We start from the raw sequence: 19,013 nt of genomic DNA, 5'->3' as shown, positions 1-19,013 counted from the left end.
GGAAATATTCTCATCACAAATTAACTGAAAAGAAATTATCAACCATTCTGCTTGCTACACACCACCAACATAGGTGAATATACAGGGATTTAAACCCGGACTTTTAAGACCTAACCACTCAAACCTCTGAGCCCAGCAGGACATATTTTTCACTTCCAGTTTCTCCCACATTTCATTTTTTATTTCAATTCAAGTTATTTATTTATTTATTTATTTATTTATTTATTTATTTAATTTATACACTGCCCTATAGCTGAAGCTCTCTGGATAGTTTACAAAAGTTCTTTGTATGGCAAATATAAAGAAATTTGTGAATGTTGATAAAGTCTTTTTTGTGTGTGTCCAATTTTTTTATTGTTTCGCAAACAGACATAACATAAAAGCATTACATAATGACATTACATCCAAGGGGAAAAGGGAAAAAAAGAAAAATGGGGAGAGGAAAGGGAAAAAGACACACACACACACACACACACACACACAAAGGTTAAGTTATATTTTCGGCGCTCTACATATCACAAATGTGAATTATATTTTCTCACAATAATCAAATTCTTTTCTTTCTTCTAAGTTAACTATATCTCATACACTGAATTCACAGACAAATACATCATTTTTCTTTGTTTCCTGCAAAAATTCTATCAGAGGTTTCCATTCAGGTATGAATGTAGCTGTTGATTTATCTCTCATTATCACGGTAAGTTTTGCCATCTCTGCTAACTCCACTATCTTCAATAGGTATTTCTCTATTGTTGGCATGGCTTCCTTTTCCCACTTCTGTGCACTCAGTAGTCTCACTGCCGTTATCATATATAAAAACAAAGTTCCTCCCTTCTCTTTCAGTTGGTTGTCCATTAGTCCCAACAGAAAGGCTTCTGGTTTCATTTGTATACTAGTCTTTAATAATTTGTGAATTAAAGAACGTATTTGTGACCAGAAAGCTTTAGCTTTTTTACAAGTCCACCAGAGATGATAAAAAGTTCCTTCTAGTTGGTGTGGTTGCTCAGTTCCTGGCACTTATATTCACCTTTGGTGGGAATGTCAACAGGTCAACACTTTTTGGTCAAGGGTTTTCCAAACCATTACAAACATTATTCATGTTGAAGTAGAAACTGATCCAGCACTGGCTCTACTTTCTATTTTTAGGAATGCCAATAGAAGCATTATTCCCAAAGCCTTGGTCACCCATTTGCTGGTTGCACCCAGGTGGGAAATTGCCCAATTCTGGAAAAGTGACAGACCTTTTGACCATCAACGCTGGTTTGATAAGATTTGGAAACTAGCTTTAAATGATAAATTGACACAACATAGCAGGTTAGCAAGAGGAGAAATAACATCAGACACATTTGTGGAAAACTGGTTGGACTTTTTCACATTTATTAATATGAATCCTGGTGAACCTAGACCCCCAATGACTCAGGAATCCTTTTGGTCAGAGGTTCTAATTTAACCTGCATCTTTTTCTGTACCAAGTGCTTATTGAAGGAATGAACACCCATGCTTTTTTATAGCGGTGCTGTGGGAACATTTATATTGTTGTTGAGTGTTTTCTTTTACTCTGTGTGTTTATTGTATTTGTCCTTACTTGAAAATCAATAAAGATAGTATTAAAAAAAAAGTTCCTTCTTCCTCACATTTGATAAAGTCTTATCAAAAATGAACTGAAACAAAATTCTCACCCTTGTTAATCCAAGCCTTGTTAAGACCTTCTCCTACCCATAAAATTAGAATTGTGTGAGGGGAAGAGTGGAGACTAGCACTGGTCCAGGGCTCCCAATCCCCTTCTACACAAGATGGGAAATACACAATTCCTGGAGCCTCCAATATGCGCAACAGCAGAACCTCCAGAAAATGTGTCTTTACCACGTTGTGTAAATGGCGAACATAAAGGCCTCATTTACGCAATAGAAAATTCTAAGATTTCAAAATTAATTAATTAATTAATTAATAAAAAAAAACAATGTCACTTGTCTGATGTTGTGATGGATCTATCAATTTTGGTTTATCTCAGTTTCCTCACAACCATCGCAGTTAAGTTCAGTTCATCTTGAGCTTTGTGAATTTATCCAGTCTTCAGTTCATCCCCAGACTTCTGAGATTATTATTTTTAAAATAAAGTTCACATGACAATTCTAAAGCATTGTCTGCACGTTTCTCTTAATACATACATTTTTGCTAAACATCCACATGTTTTGCGAGTAATGCTCCTAATACAACAGAGTTAAAACATTATCTCACCTAATATACACATTATTGCAAGCAGGTTTTGACTGAAGAAGTCCATTACAAAATTCAGAGATGTGTGCATATCAATGGTTCGTTGAGTCTCTGTTTCCGTCGGGGTTCGCAAGTGCAAAATTAGCTCTGTTAGCATTAAAATGCAAACATTAAAATGTGAACTGAAATGACATTGGGGGTACGTAAGTGTGCATACCTTATTCCTCCATCAACACATTCAGGGACTACGCGGAGGTAAAGGCCTCAATAGGGCTTTAGTAAGAGCAATTATCTTAGCCATGGCGACTATCAATGCAAACTTAATCCAAATGAAAAACTTGCATGAAAAGTAAATACTCCAGTTTTAGATGCGGGGCGGGGGGGAGGGTTACCATGTTATATAAGAGCATTTGCAAGCAATGATTAAAAACAAGAATTAAAATCTATTTTCAGAATGATTGCATTATAATTGCAATGTTGTAGTAGTAGTTGTTGTTTTAAGAAGAAGCAGAGTTTTAACTTCTGTTGTTTTAACTTACCCCTAGCAGTCCACATCCCCAGTCAATAAAGACCTATGGTAGCTAATTTTAAATGTGATTGTTATGACTATATTACCACCACAATATCATTGTGTTCCTAAGGTGTAATTAAATGTTTGCCTCGATGTATACGGCTTTATCAATATGGTTGGAGCATGCCAAAGAGACACATTGAGCAAGAGTTTTGCTCAGCAGTTTCTATAGCAGTTGTGGGCATTACAGAATTACTTCAGTGCTTCTAGCAAACCTGTTTGTTAGGCACTTATATAAAAGGTCGTTATTAGAATGGGAATGCTATAGGCTCTTTAGTCCAGCCGCCTCTGCACCTCAGCGGCTACCCCGAATAGGACAGGAGATGGTGCAGGAAGGCAAGAAACAAATGTTTCTACCTTACCAACAAGCATTGGAAAATGTCGCAAGTTTTTGCAAGAGCTGAGCCCAAAGCCTTTGAATATATGCATTTTTTCTGAGAAAATCTGAGGAAATGGTCCCTTTCAACACCCCCAAAAGGGCTATTTTGAAGAATCTACTCTGAATCTACTCTGACATTTTTATCTTTATGTTGGGCAGAACCTTGATCTTATTATGGAAGAGTGAAATGGAAAGGGATTTTAACAGGATCCCACCCACGCAGCATCTCCTGTCCTGTAGAACCAAGACAGCTTCCCAGTTTACTAGAGATTTGGGGGGCAGGTCAAGGTCTGGAACGCCAATGACACGAGTCTCATAGCAACTACAAATGGACTCACGTAAGATCACACGACTGTCCCTACTTTGTGGCGGAGATGGCACCAAAGCAATTTGACTTCTCCACCACCATTGATTCCTTGCTCTGACCAGATGTACTAAGGGCAGTCTAACAGAAGGTGACTTGAGGAAGAATCATCCAAAGGATGAATTCTAAAGTTAGCTCAACCAAGTTGAGAGATTTGTTAAGATTTGATTTCAATCAGTTTGAGCATAAAAGATGGAGCGCCATCCTCTTCTGGGACTCTTGCAATTCAGATTTGTCTATGGAATAAGAATAGAAGTAGAATAACTATGGAGTAAGATGCTTATGAGTAGGGATGGATGAATCTTTCAATTTTGCTTTCTATCACTTTCCCATTTTTCCAATCTGAAGTTCATTTCCTCTCAACTTTTGAGAATTGCTCCAGTCTTAAGTTTGTCCCAAACTTTGAGATTCTTTTTTTTTAAGTTTGCATGATCATTCATTAGCATATTTGCTCACATTTCCCCTAATACATGTATTTTTTGTGCATTTTCTCCTATCCATTTTGTGTAACCATGTTTCCTTATATAATACATTTTTTAAACTCTGTTTCCCATCATGTACACATTTTTGTCTGTATTTCTTGATTGGGGAACCCTATTACAAAATTCAGAGAAGTGTGAATTTCAAGTGATAACTAGGTTTCGGTTCTCACCATGTTTCAGAAGGCAGGTTCACACTAAAATGTGAACTGAAGAAATTCACCCCCTCTCTCCCTTCCTACTTATGGACAAATAATAGTGAGAAATTTCATTAAACTCTCATCAAAGCTGTTTATCCTTTCCATGAACTTCCACTGGTGCTTGGCCTGAGCAGGAAATCTCTGAATAAACCCAGTGAGAAATGTGGACAGGAACCTTCGAATGAATGTGCACTAAATGGGATGTGATCCAAACTTCAGTAGTGATTCTAATCTCGACTAAACTTAAGGAGAACTTGCCATAGGGGAGTGGAGAGAGAGGTGGCCTGGGCAGCTGGAGAGGGAGAACGTTTCTGCGGCAGGTATTTTCTGTTGACCTTAATGACAGGAAATTGAGACCTAAGTATCCTCTTGACAGGAACAGCACATTGAAATCTAGGACAGAGTGGACCAGCCTGCTGTTGCTCCCCCTCCATTCTTTAAGTGCTGATAAATGTATTTAATTCTATTCTGTTCAGGTTAGTGATCGGCTTGGTGATATCAGGCTGCAGAGAGCTAGTTGGTCAGCCCTTGTCATCTCACACCTTAATGAGCACCGAAGGCACACACAGTAACTAGATATTTCACTTCGGGTCCTGCCTAGCAGTTCATTATATAAAACCCTGCATATAGTTAAATTAGCAGCATGGTTGACAAGAAGGTGACACAGCTTAACTTATTTTTAAAATTGCTTAACTTTAGCGTGATATTGAGCCAATTGTCTGGGTATTTATAGAATAAATGTGCCAACCTCCAGGTGCGCGGCGAAGACGAGTGATGCAGCTGAGCTTGTAGCCTGCTCTATCCCAGGAGCTCGGGGCTAGTAGTATGCAAAGGTCGCTCGGAAAATAAAACAAAATGCATGAATTAGAACTCAGCGCTCAATGACAAGAAGCAGAAACAATCGAGCCCAACCCGAAATCAAAAATACTGGGCCAACGTAATGCAAATTTGTCACAACCAAAAGCTAAATTATGCCACTGCTATCGATTATGGACATTTTCTTAATTATTCTCCTCTTTGTGATCATGGGGATGGGCAAGGACATTGATGGTGCTATATAAATAATAATAATAATAATAATAATAATAATAATAATAATAATGAAGTGTGTGGGGCAGGGATGCGGAAACTCCAGGCCATGAGGACTATTGTGAGGCTCCTTCCATCCCCCAAGCCCCACTTCCTCAGAAAGGAGAACGGGGGAGAGAGCAAGCCCAGCCCTACCATGAGGTAGAGTGAGGCAGCTGCCTCAGGAAACCAATTTAAAAGGGTAGTAAATTCACTTGTTAGCTATTCAGTTTGTTAGTATTGTTTTGTTGTTTGTTTTCTTTTAGCAATTAGAAATGGTACTTGTGGGATTTTGTGCCTCATGTGCCTAGATAACATGCCTGGCTGGGCATCCTATACACCTTGACTTCTGTCTTGCTATGTCTGAATTAGTATAGACACAGCCAGCTAATGGTCATGCACAAGTGATCCATCCCAGTTTGGAATCTGGCAAAGGCAGGAGTTGTCCAGATACAAACAAAGGTCAAAGCACAGATAAGCAGTGAATGATCATATACAGTCCAGAAGCAGAGTCCAAGGGTCAGTAGCATTGAAGGTCAATCACAAAGCAAGGCATGGGAGCTGATGAACAATGTTGTTCCAGAATTGGCTAGGCTAAAATCAAAGGCTTATATAGCCAGAGCTTTCTGAGCCTCACCCAGGGCTCAGCTGGAGTATGTTACAAAAAGTCAATGTGGTATAGTGGGTGTAGTGGGTAGTGTTGAATGGGATGGGACTCTTGAATTCTAGTCCCCGCTCAGTCATGAACTCATGGGCCAGTTAATGGCATCTCATGCTAACCTACCTCACAAGGTTATTGTGAGGATAAAATGGAGAGGAGGACCATTGTAAACCATCTTAGGTTCTTTGCAAGAGGGGAAAAATGTGGCTTATAAATATAATAACTAACTAGCTAACTAATAAATAAATATGATGGCCATGTTTGAAAAGAGGGGCGGTAGAGACCTAAATTTAAGTCAGCTTTGATTGGCAAATAACAGGGATACCATCATTTTACTGTCCTCGTCCATTTGTGGCTGACAATCAGGGACAGTTCCAGAAAAAGAAGGCTGAGGGTGGGCAAAGAAGAGGCGTCGAGATTTTTTAGGGGAGCACAGATTTGGCTATACACATGAATATGTGACTGAAAGCAAGGGGAGCAAATGGAATAGTGGGAGATGTTTTTTTGGGGGAGGGGAGTTTTTGCTAGCACTTACTATCGTATCCTCCCTCACCTTGGAGCCATCCATAGCTGTGAGGAAAGATTCACCCATGTGTCAAGCTGCTGTTAATGGCACAGAAGCAGAGGCAGTAGTGGTAATGGTGGCAACCATAGGAGAGAGATTCCTGCAGCTATTGCGGAATAGAAAATCTCCCTGTAAGGGGACTCTTTAATTGCCTAGTTTTGGATAGGAGAATTGAAGTCTTCATGGTCCTACTTGAATGTGATAAGTCAGCAGCTAGGTTTACTATCCAGCTGAGTTTTGGTTCTCCCTGATAGGCTATATCTACATGGCTGGGGATTTCACTTTATTTAAGGTTCATTGGTTTTTTAGTAGAGCCATTTCAGGAACCTGGGTGGATCAACATATTTCAACAAGGCTTGCCAGTGGAGAACTCCTGTCGGCAGAGCCGAAAGAGGCCGGGCTATTTAATTATGCAAAATGATTTAACTGAACATTAATATCACAATATTTTGATTTAGCTAGTTTGGCTAGGGGAATAGAAATGAGTAGCATACTGAAAGCCTTTGGTGTGTGGGTAATTTGGGTGACAAAAACATGTTAAAGTGAAGAAGGCAGTGCAGGAGTTAAAGGAGGCAGAGGTTTCAGGAGAGGGATTAAACACAAAGCATGTTTTTTTCCTCACCTTTCTACAGAGAGAAGTGACATATCAAAACACTGATGTCCTGGTTGCATTCTTTCACAAGAAGGCTGGCTTCCCCTTCCCCCAAAAAACAAATCCAATCCATCTTTAACAGATTACTTCTTTCTAGATGTAGGAGAAACCCTACGTGAAATGAACAGAGAAAGGCAGGGACCTTCTCTCAGAACCTTTTCACGTATGTTTCACCTAAACCAAACTAAAAATCCCCTGTTTACCCAATAATCCAGCTTCAGCAGAAATGTCAATAGGAGCCTATAGTTGTACAACTCTTCCACCCTTCCAAGGAAGTTTGCTAATATTGTTGTTTGACTCATACTTCCTCAAGTAAGCAGAAACCACCAATGTGAACTCAAACTCCACTTTTGGTGGAATTCAGGGGCATAATAATGCAGTGGTCAGACAGCTGAAGCTTCTTTGGGAAAGGAAGAACAAAAGGCCTTGCGCAGGGTCGTGCATATAGTGCACATCAAAACCCTAGGCCACAAAAACCTGAATTTTACATACTGTAAAAAAAAATATCTGATTTGGTAGTTTTCGTAATTTATGCTCATCTTCACTGAGGGAGAGCAATGAACTAGATAGGGCATTGAAGAATCCACACACGTGCACACATCTTGCTGCTGGATATCCTATTCAGGCCATCTTCAAGCCTTTTTTTCTGCCATAAGGTCTAGAAATCTGTTCTTGTTTAAATGAAATCTGAGCCTCTCAAGATACCACATTCAGCAAACAGTATCAAATCCTCCGGCTCGCAGTCCAGAAAAAGAGTCAAATGGGAATCCAGTGGTCAATAGCATAGAAGGTCAGTTACAAAGCAAGGTGAAGGAGCTCACCAACTATGTTGTTCCAGCACTGGCTAGACTAGGGCCTTAACTAGACCTAAGGATTATCCCAGGCAAATGGAGGGGTTGTCCCAGCCTGCTCCCAGGATCCCCTGTGTGTCATTTGGATGCACAGGGATGATCCCGGGACAATCCCGGGATATAGGCCTGGTCTAGCCATGGCCTAAATCTGAACCAGGCCATCTTCATCGGCCTGGTTCAGACAACTCACTTAACCATTTTGTGGTTAAGCAGCATGGTTTAGTGTGTTGTCTGAACCAGGCCATTGAGTGAGAGCAATGAGCTACATAGGGCATTGAAGAAATCTACATACACACACTGCTTGCTATTGGATATCCTATGCAGACCATCTTCAGATCTTTTTTTCTGCCATAAGGGCTAGAAATCTGATTTCTTTTAAAGTTAAAATCTGAGAATCTCTAGATGCCACACTCAGCGAACAGTATCAAATGACTTGACTTGCATGGAATCATGTTCTACAAATGCACATGGCTTAGGTTTCTTGTTTAAATGGCTTTGGTGTGTGTGAGTGTGTTGTTGTTGTTGTTGTTCTTTTAGCAGGGGATCCATTCCCCCACCCATCCCCGATTGTACAGAGGTGGTATACCAAATTTAACTTAACCGCTTGCCTTAATTGAGTCAGCTGGTGCCTGCCATGCAGTGAAACTTCAAATTTGATCTGGTCAGCATGCCTGCACACTGCATTGGTGGTTTGAAGTTGGATTTATCCTGCCTTGGGAGCTGTCTCCATCGATGAAACAAACAGTCTGTGAGTCTAGTGGACTGTGACTGCCTGAGATGCCAAACTCGTGAGGGGAAGCAAGGAAGAAGAAAGGGGGATAGAGGTGGGGAGGTAGATAAAACCAGGATCCCCAGCTTTAACTAACAAGCCCTGATGCCTGCATGACCCTAATTCCAATTCCGTTGCAAGTTAGGCCAAAAGATGAAAAGCAAATGAATATATCCCCACTCCACGAGCCCAGAGGAAGAGAGTGGTCTGCTCATTCTGCTGGTGAGACACTCCTGGGTGGCTTGAAGCTCCTTTTTGTACAGACGGCAAGAGAGAAATGTACGCAGGTATGGGTGAATGCCACCACAGTTTTTTGTGAGCATTCCCTGAAAGTAGAAGAAACAAATCCCCGAGGGCTCTGGTGAGCACCAATAATAACCTCTCAACCTTGACTTTGTCCCCTCTACTTTAAAGAGAAGGGTGTTGTGGCTGGTGGCTGTTTTGCCCTGAGGGTCTTTGCAGATCAACCTCCCAACAGCAGTTATCCCACAAAAAGTAGTGCTGCACTGAAAATTTCTCCCACTTCTTTTCCCCAACCATTCTAATCTCATTCAATTTGATAAAAAATAAATGGCTCTTGAAAAGAAATTCAGTGGTGAAGAAAATTTCAGAGAAAATCTCATGGGCTGGGTTTGAGTTTCTTGCATTTACTTTAGTTAGGAGGTGCCTGAGGAGCGTGCAGAGAAGTGTCCGCTCTTTCGTTGTACAACATCCCTCGAGCAGACTGTAGCCTCCTTGGCTTCCCACACTTCAATTAAAGTCCAGGGGAAAACATCATGAGGTAACTCCTCCCACAGGTCCTTTTCAGCTCAGGAAGTGCAGGCAGCCTGGGAGGCTGCAGGGCAATAGAGAGATGTGTAATAAAAAGAAAACATGGATTCGGCTCTGTCAGCTCTCTCACAGTGATTGGGCAAATGCAAAAACCACACAAATACATTATAAAACACCTTCTTTCATGGTGGGAAGACAACCTGGGAGGATGACAACTTCGTATTCCTTTCGCCACCTCCTGAAAATGTCATTGTGGTGCAAAGGTCGATAAATAAGGAGACGAGACAGCAACAGCTGGATTTAAACAGGGCCACATTTTATGAAATGATCTGCAAGAGGGGGTGAATCCTACCGGGCATCCAGCATGGCCTGTTGCCAGGCCCCTGAAGTTGGGCGAGCCATTCGTGGCCCAAGGGTAGGTGCTGCGTCTTTCACCTTCCCCCTGGCCTGCCCCTTGTGGGGTCGGGGGACATTCTTTTGTCACGCCCTATCTCAGGCCGCCTGGCTCAGAGTGGGTGAGTAGGGTCGGCCCCAAAGGTAAGTCTTATCTCCCAGGCAGGCCGTGGGGCTCAAAGCTGGGAGCCTCGGAATTACCAGTCACTGTGAACAGTGACATGTGAATCCTCACCATTCCCACACCCACTCTGGATGCCCGTACCTAGCACCACAGGGAGCATAAAAAACCACATAAATACATTATAAAACACCTTCTTTCATGGTGGGAAGACAACCCAGGAGGATGACAACTTTGTATTCCTTTTGGCGCCTCCTGAAAACGTCATTGTTCCAGCAAGACTTTCCTTAATGACCAGCCATGGTTCACTTTTCATTTGGCTTCTTTTAAAAAAATCTATTTTAAGGTGTTTTGTTCAGTTTTTATTTTATTTTATCTTATACAGTGCTCTGGAATTTTGAATGGGGAGCGGTATATACATACTGTAAATATATAAATAAATTCGAGGACACATTTTGACTCAGCACTAGCTCTACCTCTTCTCAGAAGGTGACCACAACATCTCCCCCTCACACCTGCATTGTGCTAGATGCAAAAGAGGACCCGGACTGGCGACACTGTTGCTGCTGTTGCCACTTGCAGTCTCAGCACATCCACACACCCCCACACCCCCAAAAGGATTCTTTTTTTCCTTAGGGGGGAAAAAGAATCCTGACCCTTCTTGGTTGGAAGAGAGCTACAAAGATGGAGGCTGGGTTCTCCAAAGTGGTGACTCCACTAGAGGCTTCTATGAGGGAGAAGTCCCAGAAGTCAGTCATGCCTCCATCCCTGGCTCCATAGGAGGAAGTTCTACACCGCCTGTGACTCCAATGAGCACTCTCCATAAACCTATGCAGCTCAAGAGGGGCTTTTTTCTCGCCCCCCCAAAAGGGGAGAATTTCAACCCATATGAAGTACACCCATGCATATTAGACTGCTGCTCCTTCAACTACCAAGAGAGGCGGGGTTCGCTGCTGGACAATAAGCTTTAGCCAGCTCCAGACCAATGTTGCGGCAACACTTCTACCTCTTTTTGACCTAAGCTAGAGTGACCATTCCCCTTCACATGATGTGATCAGTGGTGCTACTCATCATGCGGGGCTCTAAATCATGTGGGGAGCCTACATGAGTATGGGAGATGTTCAGCCACAGTGCATGGAAGGCTACAGGTATAGGGCCATGGGAAATGTGTCCAAGGAGGCAGAGCCAATGAGACATCTATTCTCATGGAACAAGGGAATAGACTCTAGTACAGGAATGGGTTGACTTTGGGCTTGTAGGTTCTGATATTTTTTTTCTTATGAGAGCTCTCAGGACCACTAATCAGAGCCAAAGAGGGCCATGCCAAAGCCAACTCTAAGTTCTTTTTTCAGGCCAAGGCATCCTGAATGGTTGTGTTCCCTCAGTGAACTTACCTTCTCACCATCATTGCCACCAGCTGCTCTTGCTACTCATCTGTTTCATCATTGCTACTACTTGCTTGCCAGGTAGAGAGCCAGTGAGGAAGTAGGCTGGGGCATCTCATTTCCATCTGACTCCCCCCTTTGTCTGGACCAGGTTGGGATGGTGAAGAGGAGGAGCTTCTCCAAAATATAATCCTGGCCTTGGATTGACAGGCGTCCAATACCCCTGCCTTCCATATAGGAAATATACGTACTTGTGTACAAAGCCCTAAACAACATGAGACCAGGATTCCTGAGAGAGCGCCTTCTCCCCTACCAACCTGAGGTCACGGAGGTCATCCGAGGGCCTGCTCCTGGTGGTTCCACATAGACCCAATTGGAGTCCACCACGGGAAGAGCCTTCAGCATGGTAGCTCCCCTCCTATGGAATTCCCTGCCTCTGGAGGTCAGGCAGATGCCAACTTTGTATTCCTTTTGGCGCCTTCTGAAAATGTCATCATTCCAGGAAGCCTTTCCTTAATGTCCAGCCATGAGTCACTGCATTTGCTTCTTTTATAATCTATTTTAAAGTGTTTCTTATTCTGTTTTTATTTTATTTTATCTTGTACACTGCTCCAAAATTTTCAATGGGGAGTGGTATATAAATATTGTAAATAAGTAAATAAGTAAATAAATAAATAAATAAATAGTAAGTCTAAGGCCGCCTTATCCAACCCAGTGCCCTCCAGCTATTTCATCATTCCTGACAATTGACCTTGCAAGCCAGGGCTGATGGCAATTGAAGTTCAAACATCTGGAGGTCCCCAGACTGCAGTATGGCTGGTCTAAAGAATATTTCGATGGCTCCTTCACTTTTTCAGCATCGTGCTGGATGTAACAAATGTATTCTCCTACAGAACATGCCTGCCATGACCCCTCCATGAGAATGATAGGAGAGGTGGGGGGGGGAAGTGTTTGGAGGAGTTCAATGCGATCAGACGATTTAACTGTGGCTGTCCAAACTTCTTAAACTTGACAAGTCAGCATCACAATCTGACATGTCCTTATCAGGATGATGAGCGGAGCCTGGGGCCTTCCATGAATGCTGTTTAACCACAGTTGAACAGTTAGCCTCAAAATGCTTTTTAATTTTTTTTTAAAGTTTTCATTCACTTAGCAGTAGGGTTGTATGGATTTTGCACAAACTTGAACTTGCAAAAAGGAGCAAATCCCTCTCAAAATGTACAAATCCCCCCCCAAAGGAGAATTTTCAGCCAAATATGAGAAGTCTTTTTTAAAAAACAGATATCAACCCACATAGGGGTAAACCTGTTATCTAGCTGTACGATTTCAGTCTGGATATCAGGGTTCAAAAATGCAAGTTGTAGCTTTGTCATACCAATAATAATAATAATAATAATAATAATAATAATAATAATAATTCCATGCAGAAAACTAACATGGTGGGAAGAATTCTATGCAAGAATTCTTTTACCTAACAGTTAGGTTTCTAATATATGCATTGCTGGAGGTATCTGAGCAGTATCTGAATGACCATCTGTCAGGGGTGCTGTAGCTACACCCTGCAGTGCAGAGTTTGTATTGAGCAGGGGGGGTTGGACTAGATGATTTCCAAGGTCCTTTTCAACTTGTTGATTCCATGATTCTTACCATTCAACCCTCTGCCTGAGTCCCTTATTTATTTATTTATTTATTTATTGCAATTCTATACCACCCAATAGCCAAAGCTCTGCATCTGTCTTTGATTGGTGGACCTCAGGATTCGAGCCCAAAATCTAAAAAATCCTGAAAGCCTGAAGTCTTAATCTGTCCACGCCTGTTTTAAGTTACCTGAGCTTTATAAGAAAAATAATGTTGTGTTACTATAACTTCCCACTAACATCAACATCAGGACCTTTTTTTAAAAAAAACGAAAAACCTTTGGTTTCTTGGCAAATTCATGGAGGAGGAGGAGGAGGAGGAGGAGGAGGAGGAGGAGGAGGAGGAGGAAGAAGAAGAAGAAGAAGAAGAAGAAGAAGAAGAAGAAGAAGAAGAAGAAGAAGAAGAAGAAGAAGAAGAGGCAGAAAGATGCCTGCCCATTTTAGAAGAATCCTGCTTCTCCATATGGATTAGCTGAGTGCTGAAGATATTTTACAGGTGGGCCTCTGAAACCTTAAGTATAACTCTTTTGTATACAACTGTTATTCTTAGCTCCTGCTGTATGGGTCATTTTCCTGAGAGACATAATCTAAACAATTTGTCTTAAGATGATCAGTCTGTCTAAAACATTGCTGAAAACATCCATGAGTGCTCTAGACAGATTATTTGAGAATACCAAGGGTAAAATGAGTTGTTTTGAACTCAAACATGGGTCTTCTTCCTCTTCCTCTTCTTCTCCTTCTCCTCCTCCTCCTCCTCCCCCCTACAGTTTTGATAACCCTTCTGGATGTATCAGTTAACAGTGGAAATCCGCCTTGGCATAATCAAACCATACCTCTGAAAATCTGAAAGTCTACATGTGGCATAACAAAGACATCAGGGACTTGGGATTCTACTTGTTACTCTCTGCATGGAACTGACCTTGTGTCTCTCTGGTAATGGAGGTTTTCTATAACTTTTCAGCATTAGGGGTCTCTTGGGCTTGGCCTGCCAATCACAATGAACATATTGCAATGGCAAAGTCATTTAAGCGACGTCAACAAATTGCCACTATGGACAATGAAGGAGACCACCAACCTCCTTGGCTTTGTGTTGTTGTTCCCAAACAGAATTTGCTTCTGAAGGAGAGATACGTTCCAAATTGACCGGTATTATGTCTCTCTGTGTGTGTTTGTCTCTGTGTGTCTCTGTGTTTGTGTGGCGGGGTTATTTTAAACATAGAAGCCTGAGTTGGCATGCTCCATAAAGCTCAGTATGGGGTGTGTGGGAGGGTGCAGATAAGGTAGATCTTTATGCATTTACTTATTGATGAACCACATGATTCATTAAAAGAAACCCAAAACAAATAAAAGCACAACTCACTATGAAAGCCTGTTGTTAATGCAGAGAAAAAGAAAACATAGCAGTAAGCAAACAAAAAGCAATTAAACATTTCATATCAAATACAGAAATGAAAACAGGTCAAATGGTGGAGGTGATGGAACAGCAAATTATGAAGCAGCTATTAAAAGCTTAACTGTTATTTATTTATATCCCAACTTTTTTGCTGGGATTCTCATGTGGTCCCCATCCAAACACTTGAACAGCCCTAGGCATGCTGAGTTTTAGCCAAGGTCATGTCTCACTTGTCTTCTAGGTACCCTAACGGATGCTAATATAGCTACTTCCTTCACTTGTCTGGGGAAGGCATTCGTCAGTTTCTTTCCAGACGCCAGAGAGTAGGGATGTTGTAAGAATCTGTCTAAGGTGGGTGGAACAGATTTTACAGCAACAGAGATACCTACCAGAGTCTTAAGGTTTTTGAGGGGGGGGGAGCCAAAAATTCAGGGATGGGTGAGTGTGTGTCTGATTCTGAATAGCTAAGTTGTTGAGTTTTTTTGTTTATTTCATTTTTAGTTGCTTGTTTGTTTGAGCTGCTCCTTCATTATATTTTCCTCTCTGAGAGAAAAGCAGGTGGGGATGAGTTTGAGGGCCAAACTAAACGTTCAGCAGAGCTTCACATTATTGGCTAAGCTGAGTTCCCGCCCTTAACAGGGAGCAATGAATTGTGGGAAAGCAGACTGGCAGCGAAGCGAGGAAGGTTGGTAAAGAGCTGCTTCTTCTTCTTCTTCTTCTTCTTCTTCTTCTTCTTCTTCTTCTTCTTCTTCTTCTTCTTCTTCTTCTTCTTCTTCTTCTTCTTCTTCTTCTTCTTCCCAGGAGGGGACTGCTGAGCCAATCAGTACAATGATGGTTTGGGGCCAAAGAGGTGGACTCAGGTGAGCGAGATCTCCCCATCCTTCTGCCTCCAGTTCACCCTGAGGCTCCCAAAGGCAAACCTCCCATGTGGCTCCAGAATTGCAGTTGCTGACTTCCCCAAGAGTAAATCCATGGGGGAGAGACATGCACTGAGCTCACAAAAGAGCTCCATTAGATGGGCTTGACAAGGAGCAGGCAAAAGTCCTCCAAAAGCCATGCAGGGAAGAGCAGCACTGTCTCCGCCGCCATCGAGACAAGGAGCGCACCTTCTTCTGGGAAGAGGAGCAAACTTGTCTGTTTGTTGGGAGGTCTGGAGATCAAACAGTTAGTCCTGGGGTGGGGGAAAGGAAAACCTGAGTGGGGGAGGAGGAAAGGAAGCTGGAGGGGATAGGGCTGCAAAACTGCAGCTAAGGCAGCAAAAGAGGATGAGTTTCTGGCCCTTCCTGCTGAGGAAGCAACATGCTCCTTCCTTCCTCCCCTTTAATTTTTCAAAAATGGAACCAGCCCTTTTGGTGAAAGCACAGGTACAAACAACAATAACTAAGGCCCAAGTTACTACCCACTGTACATGCACTGCTCCCCCAACTGGCCCAACTATGCTTCTGGGTGGCTGCTATACTTTTAAGAGCTGCCCTACAGACAGCCTTTCTGCCTGCATAAAATTCTAGCACCTGCTAGCCAAACCCCACTGTTCCACCCAAAAAGCTGGTAGGGGGCTGCTGGCTTTCCCACTATGCGGGGGTGGCCAAACAATCTATCTCGTGAGGCCTAGGCTATTCTTTCCCCCACATGCCCCAAACTACTGCTCTGTGATTAAGTGGCTGCTCTTTTAGAAGCCCCCTCCCCCCCTGACAAAAAATGGAAAGAAATTATAAGCCACTGTAGGAGAGGGCAGGCAATAAATGTAGGGTGGCCATATGGAAAAGAGGACAGGGCTCCTGTATCTTTAACGGTTGCATAGAAAAGTGATTTCAGCAGGTGTCATTTGCTTGCATGCAGCCCCTGGTGAAATTCCCTCTTCATCGCAACAGTTAAATTTATTTATTTATTTATTTATTTATTTATTTATTACATTTTTATACCGCCCAATAGCCGAAGCTCTCTGGGCGGTTCACAAAACTTAAAACCATCATAAAACAATCAACAAGTTAAAAATACAAATACAAAATACAATATAAAAAGCTGCAGGAGCCCTGCCCTTGTGACTGGATACAAAAGAGTGCAGGGGATTTCCACACAAAAACCAGAGGAGGAAAGCTTTATTTCCTGCTCCCGAATCACCATGGTCCTGATCTGATCAGGTCTGTGCGCACTTATGCTAAGGTAAGTAAGCCAATCATGCATAGATCTGTAGAATGTTATGTTCAGATCTCGAACTCACCTCCAGCGGCTTTTCTTTCGGGGAAGAAAGTTTCCTCCCTTGGGGCTTTCCGGTGTTGCTGCCTGCTGAGTGCTTGAAAACGGAGAGGCATTTTGGGTTCTCCTGGAGAGTAACAGGTTCCCTATCTCAGATCTAAATTATAGCACTATCAATGGAAGGTGGAATTGCCAAATGGGGGTCACTGTGATGCCTGGTTATGTGGTATAATGTATTTCACAGGTTGGGGTGTGTGTATAATGTCAATTGTTTAGAGTGAATACGGTGAGTTAAGGGGGAGTGGGTGAATGGAATGTTGGTGTGCTGGTGACTGATTGGTGGAGAGCATGAGGTAACATTGTTTAAATAGGAGTGTCTGGAGTGTGTTGGTGTTAGAGAGTGCAGGGAAGTGTTGCTTGTTAATTTGGAGTTAGAGGCTGAGGGAGGAGTAAAGAATAGGATAGGTACAATAAAAAATAGGAACAATAACTTCAGTGCTTTATTAAACACACACAAATACATCATATCTGCCATTTTAAAGTGTTATTCATCAATGATGGTTTATATTCGCCAACATACAGAGTGTCATCTATCATTCAAGATACTGTATTTCTTCGATTCTAAGACGCACTTTTCCCCCCATATAAACATCTCTAAAAACGGGGTGCGTCTTAGAATCACAGGTCATTTATTATTCCTTAGAATCAAAGCTTTTTTTCTGTTGGTGGTACTGAAATTAGTGTGCGTCTTACAATCGATGGCGTCTTAGAATCGAAGAAATACGGTAGTCAGTGTGAGACAGTGGGCCTGTTCAGGCAACACACTAAGCCATGGTTAGGCCACTAACCTTTTTGCAGTAAATGGTTAATGGACATGTTTAAACCATGGTTATGTAGCCACCATGGGTAGGAATGGTTCCCATGACACGCTAAGCTATAACTTTTAGCTCAAAATGCTTAACTAATGTGGCTTAGTGTGGCATCTGAATAGGGTCTATAGGTGTATTATTGGGAATATATGGCGGCAGCGGTATTGAGAGTAGCCAAAGTCTGGAAGGAAAAGCAGTATTTCCTGGACCTTGGCTTGAAGATTTAGGGGAAAGGTTAGAAGTGAAATGATAACCTCACCTCTTATACATCACAAATATACCCACAAGGAAGGGATCCCTAGGGGAGCGGTATGACACATACCACCACAGAGAAGTCTCTCTCTCTCATGGTATCCATTTGGCCAGCCAGAAAAGGCTGGGGTTCCAGGAAAAGGGTCATCTTAATATGGGGTGATACCTTTCTCCTCCTCTACTACATGAACATACCTTATAGGCCAAGTCTTTACAAGCAATCTCTCTGCACATACATTATGATATCAAAAACAAGAATATTGTGTGTGTGTGTGTGTGTGTGTGTGTGTGTGTGTGTGTGTGTGTGTGTGCATACGCATATCTGTTTGTATACAACTAGCTGAAATGCTAGTTGCTCAATTGCTCATGAAACCTCCCCATAGATGAGAACCACACAACTATGAATTAGTCATCATTTTTGAATTACTTGTCATTTTTGAAAGATAGCTTTGTGGTATGTTTCAAAACTGGGGACAGTTTCTAATTTTTATCTATTTCCAAAGAGGGTGGGGTTTTTTTGGGGGGGGGAAGTTTTTTGTCTTTGGTTGATTTCTCCATTGAATGATTTGCCTGTAATTAATTCTGATTGCTGAAAAAGACATAATTCTTCTTTTAATAAGGCAATTTACATATTCAATAACTTGAATCTCCCTTGCTGAAAGACAGTTTGAAAGTTTATTTGTATGTTCTTCCACTTTCAGATTCTCTTAGCGTGTTTTCCATTAACATGGTGATAAATGAAATAAAAATAGGAAGTGACAGTTTCTCTTTGAGAGCTATTCTCATTGGCTAACAACAGGAACAAAAAAAGTTCACACATACAAATATGGAGGTCAATTGAAAATTGTCAAGCGAATTCAATACTGTCCACTGGGCCATAAAGGTCAGGCCATAAGGTAAGGAGGGGCTACAACTTAGTGGTAGAGCAAATGCTTTGCACTCAGAAGGTCTCTGGTTCAATTCTGAACATCTCCAGTCAGGACTAGTAAAGGACCCCGCTTTAAAACCTGGAGAGCCATTGCCAGTCAGTGGTGACAATACTGGGCAAGACAGACCAATGGTCTGACTCAGTTTCTTGCGTTCCTTTCCTCACAGCCTACAAGGCAGCCTAATGCCATGAGTGGTGGCAGGAAGTCATGGTGCACTACTGCTGTTTGACAGCCAAATCACTAGCTGCCTCCCACCATTTTAATTTACTGAAGGCCCCCCTCCCCCAGTGA

The sequence above is a fragment of the Elgaria multicarinata genome, chromosome 14, assembly GCF_023053635.1.
Source record: "Elgaria multicarinata webbii isolate HBS135686 ecotype San Diego chromosome 14, rElgMul1.1.pri, whole genome shotgun sequence".
Lineage (NCBI taxonomy): Eukaryota > Metazoa > Chordata > Lepidosauria > Squamata > Anguidae > Elgaria > Elgaria multicarinata.
The sequence above is the reverse complement of the archived record's forward strand: the minus strand, read 5'-3'. Positions refer to the sequence as shown.